Source organism: Falco punctatus (assembly GCF_963210335.1).
Source record: "Falco punctatus genome assembly, chromosome: 10".
Lineage (NCBI taxonomy): Eukaryota > Metazoa > Chordata > Aves > Falconiformes > Falconidae > Falco > Falco punctatus.
Genome location: NC_137590.1, coordinates 42762367 through 42775474, shown reverse-complemented (window position 1 = coordinate 42775474; position 13108 = coordinate 42762367).

Genomic DNA, 13108 nt, shown 5'->3' with positions numbered 1-13108 from the left:
CACCCATGATTATGGACAAAACTTGTCCCTTGGAAATCTTTGTCATTTTCTAAGAGCTCTGATGGTTTAGAATGTCAAGTTTTTAATGAAAATTAAGCCACATATGATGCAAGATGGAAAAATCTTCTGAACAGCAAGCACCCAGTACTGCCTCTTTTCGGGTGTCTGTGCAATAGAAGTACACAGCCCTCTGATGCGTGCCTGAGCTGTGAAGTGTAACTCATCTCTGCTGTCAGCTGGCCTTCGGCTGGATCCACTTAAAACCCACTGAATTCAGCAAAAGCTCCCTAGCTCTTCCTTTCTGGCTTTGGACGTGATCAAACATCCCCGTGCCACGGTTGCAAGCCCAAAGTCAGGGATCACTGAAAAGGCTGTTCCAGGAGGGTTTTTTCCGAGTCGTGATCTAGTCACACGTGGGCTGCTCTTTGCAATAAGAGGCTGGTTTGGACATTCTGGAATGACTAAGCAGCAGACTTTTATAAAAAAAGAAACCAACTTTCAGTCCCTAAGCTTTAGTTAATGGTGGGTGTCACACAAAAGGAGCTCAAAGGGTAGAGGCATAGTTTTGCACAAAAGCCACAGTGACGGTTGTGTACAACTTCTGGGGCTTTCTTCTGCTCCTTGTGCTACTCGCTTTCCGTACAAGAGTAGAATGGGATGGCAGGGTGACCTAAGCCAAAATCTGAGCTAGAATTCAGGCACTTTAGGCTGCTCCAGTGGTTCAGGAAAGCCTTCAGACTGAAAGATCCTGCACTATGCCATCTTAGCAGACTTAAGGAAGAAAATGAGCATCTTGGAGTTCAGCTGTAAGCCTTGTGGTCTCAGTTGCCTTTGCAGCAAGGGGTATGTGTGTTAGCAGTACACTTAGAGCTTATCTGGTTTCAGTAGCGAGGAGGCTGGTTTTCCGTAACTGCTCGGCATGCTTCAGGTGGGGCATCTTTACAAAGCTGAGCTCTTGGTTTGATGGTGGGAACAGGTGAGTGCTGCTCGCTGGAGACCGTAAAGCCCTGTCTTAACAAGGCGCTGCTGCAGGCGGTGAGCCCTGGAGCGCCCCGGTACGGAGCCCTGCGTTAGGCGCAGGTGGTGGCTGAGATGCTCTGCCTGCTTGAGGCAGCGCTCGGGTGCGCGCGTCGCTGTCAGCAGGCTGCTGGGGTATCGCTGTCAGCAGGCTGCTTTGCCTTGCTTGGGCTCATACTTCTCAGCTCCTGTGCGGTCGTCTCCGATTGCAGCGATACAGACAGCAGGTTTTTCTCTCCGGCTCTGTTTTGTGAGCTTTGTGCCTTCTCTGAATGGATTTCAAAGCTCGTTTAAGTGCATGGGAAGGAATTCAGAAATCATGTTTTATATGCAGCATCACTTTCTGAGGGTGCAAACTGATTGCTAAGTTACAAACCAGCCCAAGGGCTCCGTCAGAAGTTAGAAACCAGCCGCAAAGTTTATCTTTTCACAGAGCACCTAGTGCTGGTGCCACCCAGCCCGGAGTCAGGGACTAGCACTGAGGCTGCCTGGAAAATCCAGGCGAACCGAAGGAATTCTGTACTGACATGGCAACCTCTCCCCAGGCCCGTGAGACCAGGCTGCCCCTGCACATCAAAGGGAGCGGCATAGGGCCCCAGCTCCGCTTCAGCTTTGACCAGCTGGACATCGGGAAGGTTTCTGTTGGATCAGCCCACAGCTATGAGGTGAGCAGTGGGGCTTGCTGGGGTTGGGGTGGATCCTGATGGCCCCTGGCAGCAGTGAGCTTTGTGGACCTGCTGGATTTCTGGCAACACAGGCAGTTATGTGCATGGATTATTTGATGTAAGTTAAATGTGGGAGTTTTTGCAGAATCTGGATAGTTTTGATGGGGTCTGAAAGGTGCGTATGTTGTCCACAAAGCCCCGATCCCTGCGTTTTGGCAACCTCCCTTTGAGATCAGCTGGGAGGCTTCGTGCAGAAAATCCAGCCCTTGACACATGAAAGCAACACCGGGTCAAAAAGGTCAGGGGCTTTTGTTTCAGCCCTAGATGATGCACCCAGGTTTCAGCACCCTGGTACCCTGGCGGTTAAAAAGCAGCTGGAACAAACGTGTTGTGTTCCGACTCGAGTCCGTTGCAAACACCTTTCAGTGAAGCGCATCCAGCTGGTTCCTGGCGCCGGAGGGAAGCCGGGCAGCCTCCCCGCGCAGAGCTGCCCGCGCAGGCACCGGGAGCGCTGTCCCTGCTGAGCAGCCTCCTGCCACCCTTCAGACCTGGTGCCCCTCTGGCTCTATGAACAGAGCAGGGCAGTTCTGGAAATGAAGCAAAGGAGCTTTCTGCGTATTTGCCTCCCCCCGCCGATTGTGGCAAGTTTTCTCAAAATAAAAACCGCAAACAAAAAGATACAGCGACTGAAAGAGGTAGAAAATGAGGCAATACATCATGCCAGACACTTTCAAAAGCTTGACTTTTACAGGGAAGGACACGTTAAGGTGTTTTCTTACCAAAATACTGTGCGCTGTATGCATTTTTGAATGCTGATTCTTTATTGATTCTATATATATCCATTTATTGGTTTCATTACTGGAGAAAATGTGCATAAGTAGATGATACTGTAAGTGCTGTATTAGTAGCCAGACTGGAGGTAAACCTCAGTGTAGGATCCCTAAGTGCAATTTGTAATGAAGGTGTAAAACGTATGAGTAGTTTCCAAGTTACCAGTGCAGAATTTGAATACATGAATGTTTTCAACAGCGGCTACAAAATTAAAAAAAAAAAGGGCTGTACCTCTGCTTCTGTCTCGGTTTTTCTGACAGGTTTTGTGAGGACAAAACTTAGGGAAAATAACTGCCAAGCAGGTAGGTAAGTCCACAGAAATGGCAGGATTTCACCTGCAGCCTTTGGAAACTGTAGAGCTTTGCTTTGGGTAGGTTTGGTGACCACCAGTGTGCTGATACTCACAGGCAGGCGTGGGCATTTCTTGCTGAATCTCAGCAAATGCTGCAGGATTGTGTAGCTTGTTGGAACAGTAAATAACGGTAAATTAGTAGATGATGGCTGTGAATATTTATGAAAGAGATTCTTTAGAGCGGGTGGAGCTGCTATGCCCCTCGCTCTCATCCTTTCTTGACATGTCTGGTTGAGCAGAGACAAAGAGACTCTCAGATTAAAGAAAAGAATAAAATGCGCCTCACTGACGTACCCTAGCAGAGTCGGGGAGTGCTGCTGAAGCTGGTTATGGGGCTGTCCCGAGGTATTTTCTACATCCAGTAAACTTGCTGGCTGTAATGGGAGCTGAATGTGTTTTGCCCTTGGCAGGACTGGGCTCATCTGGAGCGGGAGCAGTTAGGTGACGATTCGCTAGTAATGCTGCGACCGCCCTTTGCTGCTCTTTGGGGCAGGTCTGCATCGCCTTGGTGATGCTGAGCACATCCTCAGCCCTGCAAGTCCAAGCGGACTGCTCTGTGCCAGTGGAATAAACCCAGAGTGACTCTCTTTATGTGAAGTCATCACTGGGGTTTTTTGCATGCAAAAATCCAAAGGCAGAAACTGTCCTGTTGTGTTTTCTTCAGCTTCAGCCAAGCAGCAGCACACAGCATCTTCTGCCTTTTGTGGAAGTTTAATTAGAAAACAAATCAGCCTTCTGTAAGGAAAGAAAATTCCTCATGTATTTCCATTTTGTTTTCTTGCTGCTGCAGGTGGTCCTGTTTAACAAAGGAGTCATCGATGCCCCCTTCAAGTTGGTCCCTCCAGCGACCGCTCAGGGCTCCTGCTTCTCCTTTCTCCCCCAGGAGGGCATCGTTTTACCAGATGGCCTCCAAGTCATCCAGATCTCCTTCAGTTCCACCGCCCTGGGGCAGTTCACAGAAGAATTCCGGTTCAGTGTGGATGGGTCCCCTGCACCTGTGACCTTGACCGTCAGGTGAGGAGGGTTACAGGAGCCTGGGGGGTGCCTCCACAGTAATTCCCACTGCAGACTCCTCTCCTCGAGATGGCATCTGTCTCCTTGCTTTCTGTCTTGCCTTTATTTCAAGGATCCCTGTCCAGCCCTTACCTCTCATTCTCCAGCCCCACAACTCAAGCTGTTTGTTTCAAATGCTTTTGAGATGCCCACCCACTGGGGCAAGCCGAGCCTCCCTCTTCAGGGGGGGTTGTGCACTGGATTTAGCTCTCCAGAGAGGAAAAACTCCCAGATCTTTTGAGTGGAGGTGAGCTGGCTGGTGGGACACGGGGCTGCAGAGGAAGGAACAGCGGTGGGAGCGCAGGTGGTTCCTCTCCTACCTTGTGCTCCTTCCTGCTCTGCGAGGACCCCGATCTCCCTTCAGAAGCACTATTGGAAGATGTGGCTGTTGCCATAAAGACTGCCCTCTTCCCCCGTTCTCTTGCAAGCTGTGCTGTTACCGGCTGTAGCGCACAGGGCTCTGGGCTGGCTGCTTGGCCGAGCCCTCTGGGCAGTCCTTCAGGTCTGACTTCCTTGAGCACAGCTCCTGTGTGCTCAGCAGAAACGGCAGTTATTTCCCCCCTCGCTGCAAGGCTCACCCTTGGCAGTTTCCCAGTGTGAGACCCAGGTGTGGCTGGTTTGGAGGCAGTTTTCTATCATCTTTTGGCAAGTGCTATTACGGAAAGCATGTCTGCTCCCTTTGCTCCATCCAGAGTAGGATGCTGGGGCTTGGCAGGTTAAGTCTGATTACGTGAGGTCCTTGGAGAGGGAACCTCATTGTCAGAAGGGATTTGCTACCTAACTTGTTCTCAGGAACTAATTCAGCTCCAGGAATCAAGAATTAGCATGGGATTGAAACTCCTGAAAGTCAGATTTTGAGTGCTTTTTGATTGTGCAGTCAGAAGATGCCCAAGCCATAGGTGATTACTCCTTACTTGGAAACAGACCTGACGAGGTCCTGAACACTTGTTCTTTTGCTGTTTAGAAAGGGATGCTGGAACTGGGACACCACGGGTGAGTGCAGGTCCCTCCTGCGGGAGGCTGGGGTCTGTTCATGTGTACGAGAGACCCGGTGGTAGTCCTGTGAATAAAACTAGAAGGCACGGGTCACTGTGCTCCTTGATTTGTATTTGTTTTTTTCACCAAGAGGCAGAGCTGGCATTGATTGGCATCAACCATGAAATTAATGAATGTTGTGCAGCTTCAAGTGCTGATTTCAGTGGATGTTGGTGAGTTTTGGAGTTTGGAACCTCTCTGAATTTAGGGATGGGCGAGCTGGTGTGGTGGCTTCAGGACACTCGTGTTGGGTGGTGCAAACAGTCTTGCTCTTGGATGTGTCAGCCGGTGCACTGGTGACAAGCTGATACTTTCCTCCAAGATTCAACCGTCCACTGTGTAGAACTTGTGCTGCGTTTCTCAGTAGATGTCTGGGGCTCCTGTGGATTCGTGCCTCAAATTCCTGCACGTGTAATGATAGTGTTGAATAAGGTCTGAGGAAGATGTCCATGTAGCCCATGGAAAGGCCAGTTCCAGCAAAGAGATACCAAAGCAGGGAACCTGTGGCTGAGAGGGCTAGTTACAATGAACCTGCTTCTGCATGGACAGCTCTGCCCGTCACATGACAGATGGGGAAACTGAGGCACAGAGCCATCACTTGTTCAGGGTCCTTCACTGGGCCAGCAGCAACCTGGGGGTGTACCCTGCCTGCCCTGGTGCCCTGAGCCACCTCAGCAGCTGCCACCTGCTGACCACGTTGCTTTGGCTGCCTCCTGTGCACAGGGATGCTGTGCCGAGCGCAGGGGTGACGGGTTGATTTGAAGCCCACTGTGCTGCTGAGACCAGCTTCTATCTGTCCCGGTGGTAACGAAAGCCGAACGCTTTGCAGTTCTTTTTGACCAAGCCAGTTCCTCCTCTGCCTTTGTCCTTACGGGGGCTGTGTCATCGGACCGACTTTCCCTTTGAATGTACCTTCCCTCCATTCGGCGACGTCTCCTTTGGTGAGTGTGCCCTGGGCTTGGACCGCCGGTGGGGAGGTCTGTGCCTTACTGAAATGAAGCGCTTTGGGAGCGTCTGTCGCTTGTGTTCCTCCACAGCAGCCTTCAGGGTGTTAGAACCAGGGCTGCCGCTTGCTCAGGTGGTATTGCTGCCGTGAGATCCAACAGGACCAAAGGAATAGAAAGTCAGTATTTTTCTGGTGCCCTCAGAGCCTGCTCAGCCCCAACCTCCCAATCCTTGGCGGCAGAATGATGGTGAAAGCCCTTGTCCCAGAAGGGCCCAGGGGATGGGGCTGCAGGAGAAGGGAGTTGGAGCCACACGCTAGCCTGTGGCTGCTCAGGGCGAACGTTCCTGTTGCAAGGCGAGGACACCACTTACCCACTTGACCTTTAGTGTGAGCTGTTAATTTGTGCTGTGAGGGCTCCTCGTTATCACCTGCCCGGTAATAAGCCCAGGCAGTAGCTCGGCATTGGATTGGGCAGTGATGTCTCCAGAGATGTGGGCTCCTCCTCCTTGCCCAGCCGAAGCACTGCTCCACTGACGGAGCCGGTGGCTGAGCACCCAGAGCATCTCCACTGAAACGCAGATTCTGATTCTCCATCTCGAGTCTCAGAGAAAAGGCTTTGTACTGAGATGATCTAAAGTTTACATGTGGAATCAATTGTGGATTGATTGAAGGGCCATGATCATTCTGTGCCCAGGATGCCTCTGTGGTTTCATGCTGTTCATGGACTTTCTAGGAAAACTCGATACTTTCCCTGAGCCACTGCCCCCTCTCCCTGCATCACCACTCGGCCACTTCTCTGCTTCCTTTGGAATAAATAAACCCACAAGAAACGCACCGGCAGAAATGCGGTTGTGTAATAGGAGATTCATCCTACTTAATCTGATTTCATTAACAAGGCCTTTTCAGCTGAAGGCAGCTATTGTATTTTTGCTTCTTGTCACTGTGCTGCTGGCTGTTGTCTGCATCTGGTGACTTCGGTCCCATTTGGGGCTGTGCAGTGGGTCAGTCGGTGCATGTCCTTTCTGTGCCCCACCCCCGCCTCCCTGCCGGAGTAATTGCTGGCGGTGGGCAATGGTCACTGCTGCTGGGCACAGAGAAACTATCTGCTGTGTCTGCAGGTGGTTTTCCTCCCTGTCTTTATTCAAATAGCACTCGGTAAGCAGGGCATGGGAGGTGTCTTCTGGCAGAGCTGGTGTCCGTTCCAGACCAAGCTGCGGGCTGGTGTCCTGCCTCTGCAGAACAGCCACCCCCTCACCCAGTGTGGTTGTACCACTGGTTTTCCGTTGTGGAAAGCAAGTGTCAGAGCTGAAGTGATGTCAGGCTTTGTGGGCAGTAATCAAAGGCAGTGTGGATGTGATGTCCCCGTGTGTTAGGTAAGGTGAGACACAGTTCCTGCTCATTTCTAAGGAAGCATCAGGTTTGCCTGCAGTGAGGTGGGCTGAGTTGTCATGTGCTCAGTCTGGTTGCCCCAAAACAGGAGATGCCTTAAGGGTCCTGCCTAGAGAAACTGCATTAGAGTGCAATGCATCATGTTGTAGTGCCCAGTTTCATCCTTTCTTTTCCTTACATGACAATGCCCTACTTTCATATATTGAAAACTGGGGGAATGTTCACAGAGTTAATGGGAGATTTTACAGGCTGACTTTTCAGAATAAATGCTCTGTCTGGATGCACACTGATCAGTGAGAAAGAGTTGGGGCTGGTTTGGGGGCAGGTGAGAGAGCTCCTCACAGGTAGAGACAGCTCTTCAGCACCAACGGCACTGCCCATTGCCAAGGAAGCAAGCTGTGCCATCCATGGAAAAAGCAACTCCAGTCACAACTCACTCCTCCCTGAGCTTCTCCATTACCTCTCATTCACACTGAAAAGAGATAAACAACAAGCACCGGTCTGTCCTAACAGGAGAGTCACACCAGGAATCACGGGATAACTGGGGACTTAACTGATATTTGTCTCACCTTCCCAGGCTTTCCTCGCACCCTGCCGTGTCGCCTCACTAACACCTCCTTGGTTCCCATGACTTTCAACCTTCGCATCGCTGGCGATGGCTCAGGACAGCGCAGCGTCACCAGTTTTGCTCAGATATCAGACAACACTTGCCCGTCCTGGAGAAAGGGAGCCCAACATCACATCAAGCCAACTGAATTCACCATAATGCCCTGAAAGGGGACCATCCGCTCCCAAGGAGCCCTGCATATCCAGGTATGGCACGAGCCCGGCCATACGTGCTTCAACAGTGGAGCTGAAGCTTCACTGGTGCGCAGGAGGGCTGTAGTGCTGCTGGCTTTGGGCATAACGCAAGTAAGAGATCGGTGTTCGTGTTAGGTTTTTGTGAGCTGGGGTACTCTGGGGCAGAGCACCGTTTTGTTTCCAAAGTTGTAAGCCAAGGATCATGTACCCTACGGTCAAGCACAGAAGCCATGCGTGTGTGTCTGAGCTGCTTAGAGCGATTTGATTTAAAGCGGGCCGAGGAAGGATGAGGGCAGAAGGTGACTGTTGAAAGGAAGATGTCATTGCATAAAGCAGTTTGCTATTCTTCCCGCTCTTATCTTTCCTCTCGTGTTGAGCAGAATGGTTGCATCCACTGCAGCGAGGACTGGAAAAGCTCCAGCAGCCGTGAGCTGCACAGCTGCTGCACGTTTTGCCCTCAGCTTCCCACTGTAAAACTGGACTCATTCTGTGAAAGTCAACAGATTTCCTCTGGATTTATGCTGTTGTAGTCGAGAGTAAAAATTGGTCCCAGTGGCAAGTAGAACATTAATTGTGCTTTAATTTAGCTTACATATGCCCTGGTACGCAAGGCGTACTTAATAAATCGGATATCGCCAGAAGAGTTTTGTTACTCGGAAAGACAGTGGTCTACACGTGGACCAGCAGAAGAAGTAAGGCAAAATATCGCTCCCTTTCCTGACCGTGGGTGAGAGCCAGAGGACACCACGCGTGGCTGATGGCTTCTGGCAGTGATTAAGTATTTGACGCTCTTCTCCTCTACCAGGTCACCCTGTGTTCCAACACGGTGAGGCGATACGAGCTGGCGCTGGTGGTGGACGTGGGTGGTGTTGGCCAGGAGGTGTTGGCGCTGCCTCTCACAGCCAGGTACCGGCGCTTTCCTTGCAGCTGGCCACCTTTCCCCGCGTACCCATGCCCAGCGCGCTGCCCGGCGTGGGGTGTCCTGGCTTCAGCTCCAAATGAGAAATGTTGCTTAACGAGCTAGTTCTGCCCAGCTCGCTGTGAGCACAGCCGTGCTTTGAAAGCAGCCCATGATGAGATGTGCTCAGTGCTCAGGGCCATGTCTCTGTCTTATTTTTATTTTATATTTTTTTAAGGGAGCAGTGATTATATTCACTATTGGCCTGTTGTCTGGGACTTGAGGAGTAACGAATCTCCAAAGGGCTGCCCCTGCTTCTCCCTGCAAGTGGTGGGCTTGTGCTGGGTTGGCCCAAAATGCAGCATTTGTTTGGAAGGCGGCGAGCAGCCTGCTGAAAGCTGGGGTCTGGCTCAGTTAGTGAAGGCGTGTGCAAATGGGAAAGGGGCTTACGGCAGGAGTGGTGAGGGGAAACTAGTCCTTGGTGTGGCAGGTGAGCTCAGGTTTCTCTGGTTCTCTTGAGCATGAACGTTCCCAGACTTAAGCCAAAAGCTGCTCTTGCTGCAGCCACGTTCAATGCCGTTGCGCCGCAGCGGGTGCCAGTTTAATGACAAGAGGGACGCAGTTCGCTGGCGCTGTTCCCTCTCCCCGGCAGAGTCACCCACTGGGTGCCTGGGCTGCAATTTTGTAAAACGAGTGGGAATGGGAAGAGTCAGCGTGTGGGCTGGTGGGTGGAGGACCCAGGCAGCTGCAGGAGCTGGGAGAGGCTGGTCACCCACTGCAAGAGGCAGGCGGTGCTGGTGCCCTCCATCGCGGGGGCAAGCGGCTGAGGTTTCAGGCAGGGCGAGAGCGGTACGGGAGAGGAGGGAGTTGCTTTTACTGAGATGCTGGAGTCTTGTTTTCCTTGAGCTTTGGGGAGCGCTGGTCCCCAGAGGGAAGGCTCCCGCAGAGCTCGTGCCTTGCTGGGACTGTGGGAGGGTCCTTGCCGGCCTCCTGGGGCAAAGGAGGGGCAGAGCTTGATGAGAGAGCACTGGGGCAGGGCACTGGGCAGCCTCTGCCACGGGAGTCTGGGGCTGCCCCTCCTTTACAAGAGGCTGTTGAGTAAGAAGAAGTTAGAGGTGATCGATTGCCGTAGAGGTAGGAAATGTCTATCTGGCAGAGACAAATGCGTTGCGTCTGTTTCATGCTGTTTGGGGAGTAAACAACTTCTACAGTCTCTCAGTGTCTCTAATTCCCTTTGGTCATCTCTTCACCCGGATGTGTCGTTCCTCTGCTGCACGTGCTCAGCCCTGTTCTGACATTTGGATGGTGCTGTCTGAAGTTCCCTTACGAGTGGATGCTGACCCTTGTGAACGACAGCGATCTTCCAGGCTGCTGTGGAGTCCTTCCTCAGGCTTGGCATCGTGTTCGCCTCCTGCCCTCAAACGTCGTTATTGAGGAGTTTATTAGGAAAAAAATGGGGTTTGGATAAGACCTTGCTGTTTCATATTCAAACCTAAAGTTTTGGAGAGAACGGGAAGCCACCTGAATATGAACTTCAGGAGCGGTTTGAACTCTTCAGGAAGCAGTTTCGGTTCTAGTCTTTGGGGTGCTTTCATGCAGGAGAATTTTGAGGGTTGTGAAAAGCTGCTGCAAGGAGGCCACCAGCACCGGAGTGGGTGTTTGTGGGTGCAGCAGCTTTTGGACCCTGCGAGGATGCTAATTAGGCCTATATAAATCTTGCACCTTGTGTTGCGCCTTTCTGCTTTCTCTTAGGGATTTTTAAAAATGTGGGTGAATTGCCGTTGTGGTAGATGTTAAGGAGCTTGAAGTTTCCTCAGAGGTCACTCTGAAGTTGTCTTTGATTCTGTCCCTTATAGAGCACAAGGAAGATGCTGCTGTGTGGTACTCCAGCCCTGTGCCGTGTGGGATTATCCAGCCTCACAGCTCGGTGGAGATCCCGTTTACGCTGGAAGCCCAGGCGATAGGAAGGCAGGACACTATGGCTAGTGTCTCAGTGTTTGGGAATGAAAGATCCCCGCTGGTGAGTGCCAGGCGAGATGCGTGCCTTTGTGTGACTCATCTTGGTGGGCATAAAGTGTACAGGGGTTCTGCCAGGGAAAAGGAGAATGTCATAATATGTGGCTGGTGCGGACACGGAAAGAAGGGATTCATGGCATAAGTAGCAGCTAATGCCTAGAGAAGGGTGGTGTCCTCTTAGGTGGAAATCTAAGTGTCTGAGATGGTGTTTAATTACGGATGTGTGAGGCGGGATAACAAGCCCAGTCTGAAACCCAGAGCAATTCCTGGGTCTCTCTCTCTCGTGCGTTACGAGATGAGCAGCAACTGCTGCTTCATTAGAACTCTTGTTCAGGAGCTCACAGGGACATCGCTGAATGCCGCTAAAAGCAGGAGCGGTGTAAGAGACCGTGCTGAAATGATGGTTTCTGTTAAAGCTGGATTTAAGCTTTCCTGAAAGTCAGGTCCATCCCGCCTGAGAAATAACCATCGTATCTCTTTGCCAAAAGCCCCAGCCAAAGACGCATGAGACTCCACACTGCTTGCATCTGGGGCAAAGGCTTTTTTCTCTTTTTTTTTTTTTTTTTTTTTTTCCCTACCAAGCTTGAAAAGGGGTGAGGCAAAGCATTCCTGGACTAAAGGCTCCTACAAGACATTTGCATTCAGGCATATACAGCAGCAACAACAAAGTGTAGGCAAGAGAATGTTGTATGTGGTGTCCTGGCTTCCACTGGCTGAAATCAAGAACAAATATAGTTAATTAAACTTTAATTTAAAAGGATACTCACTTTTGAAGCAGCTGTTTTAAAATGTCTTGTCCTCTCTCTGAACACGGAAGGGGATATCAGAGGATTCCCGAGAACCTGAAGCTTTCTGTAACAGAAAGGAAGGCTGACATTTTGAAAACAATTGCAGGGATATAAACTTTTTATAAACCGAATTGAAACGATGATGCCAAATCCCCTGGATGCCACTGATCATCTCAACCCTGGCTGCTGGGGATGTGCATGTAAACCAGTCAACAGCAAGGCCAGGCAATGCAGGCTTTGCAGGGAAGTCTCAAGTCTGACAAAACAGTTGCTTGCAAACAGAAGGCATGCTTCCCCGAAAGAGGAGGGTTTCTCCCCACTGGAATAACCAGTTGTTTAAATGTCAGCTGGATTTTGAACTACAGGTACCTTGAAAAGCTTTTACCCTTGGGCTAACAATTTATAAATTGAAAGTTGACCTTACCTTAATGTTTTCTATTTGGACGTGAGCGTGTCAATGTTTTGCCCAAAGGGCGAGCGTTTCAGCTGGAGAAGCGTAGCTGTCCCTAAAGAAAGGACTAGATGCGTTGCATTTTCTATAGGTCTGTCTTCTGGTTGCAGTGCAGTTCCAGCAGTTCCCTGGTAGCTGACGCACCCAAAGCTTTCTGGGCTGGCAGAAGAGCTGGCTGTCTTGTTACGTGTCCTGCACTGGTGGCAGATCCTACCCGTACGGCTGCAAGTCTGACCTTGGGAATGGCTGCGTGTTCCAATAGAACTTCAAAGCTCGTTCTTGCCTTAGGCTGCGGTGCCCAGTGTCGATGCCTGGTCTTTACCACCGTTTCAGGCGGAACGTGGTACAGATCTTTCATCCAGGTTGTGCAGAGTCCCTCCACAGCTCTGTTGTCGGGTATTTTGTTTGCAGGTGACCGCGTGCCAGCTCCAGTCTGGCATGTGTCATCTGCATGAAGGAGCTGGTAAATCCCAGCGCTGGCGTTACTGGTGGCAGAGCTGCCATCACTTCTTGCTGCCTTTCCCTGTGCCATGTTGCCTGTAAGGCTGTTGAATGGCATTTTCCTTGTCCCTTTTAGAACCCTGTAGATGAAGGGGTTGGGGTTTTTGAAGCCCTCTCCTTGGTGGTGAGGATGCGTGGTGTTAGTACACAGGCTGACAGAAGGCAGCTCTCCTGGGCATCCTCCAGATGTTGTTGCGCTCATCTCCAAAGGGCTCTGCCCTGCCTTTGCTGCTGCTGTCCCGCTGTCACCGGGAAGCTGAGCTGGCTGGCGAGGCGCAGCTCTTCCCTGCAGCTCCTCCTTCCCGGGAGCTTTGGGCAGCATCGCCCAGACATGCATCATCGTGCATGGCTTCAGTTCCTTATTT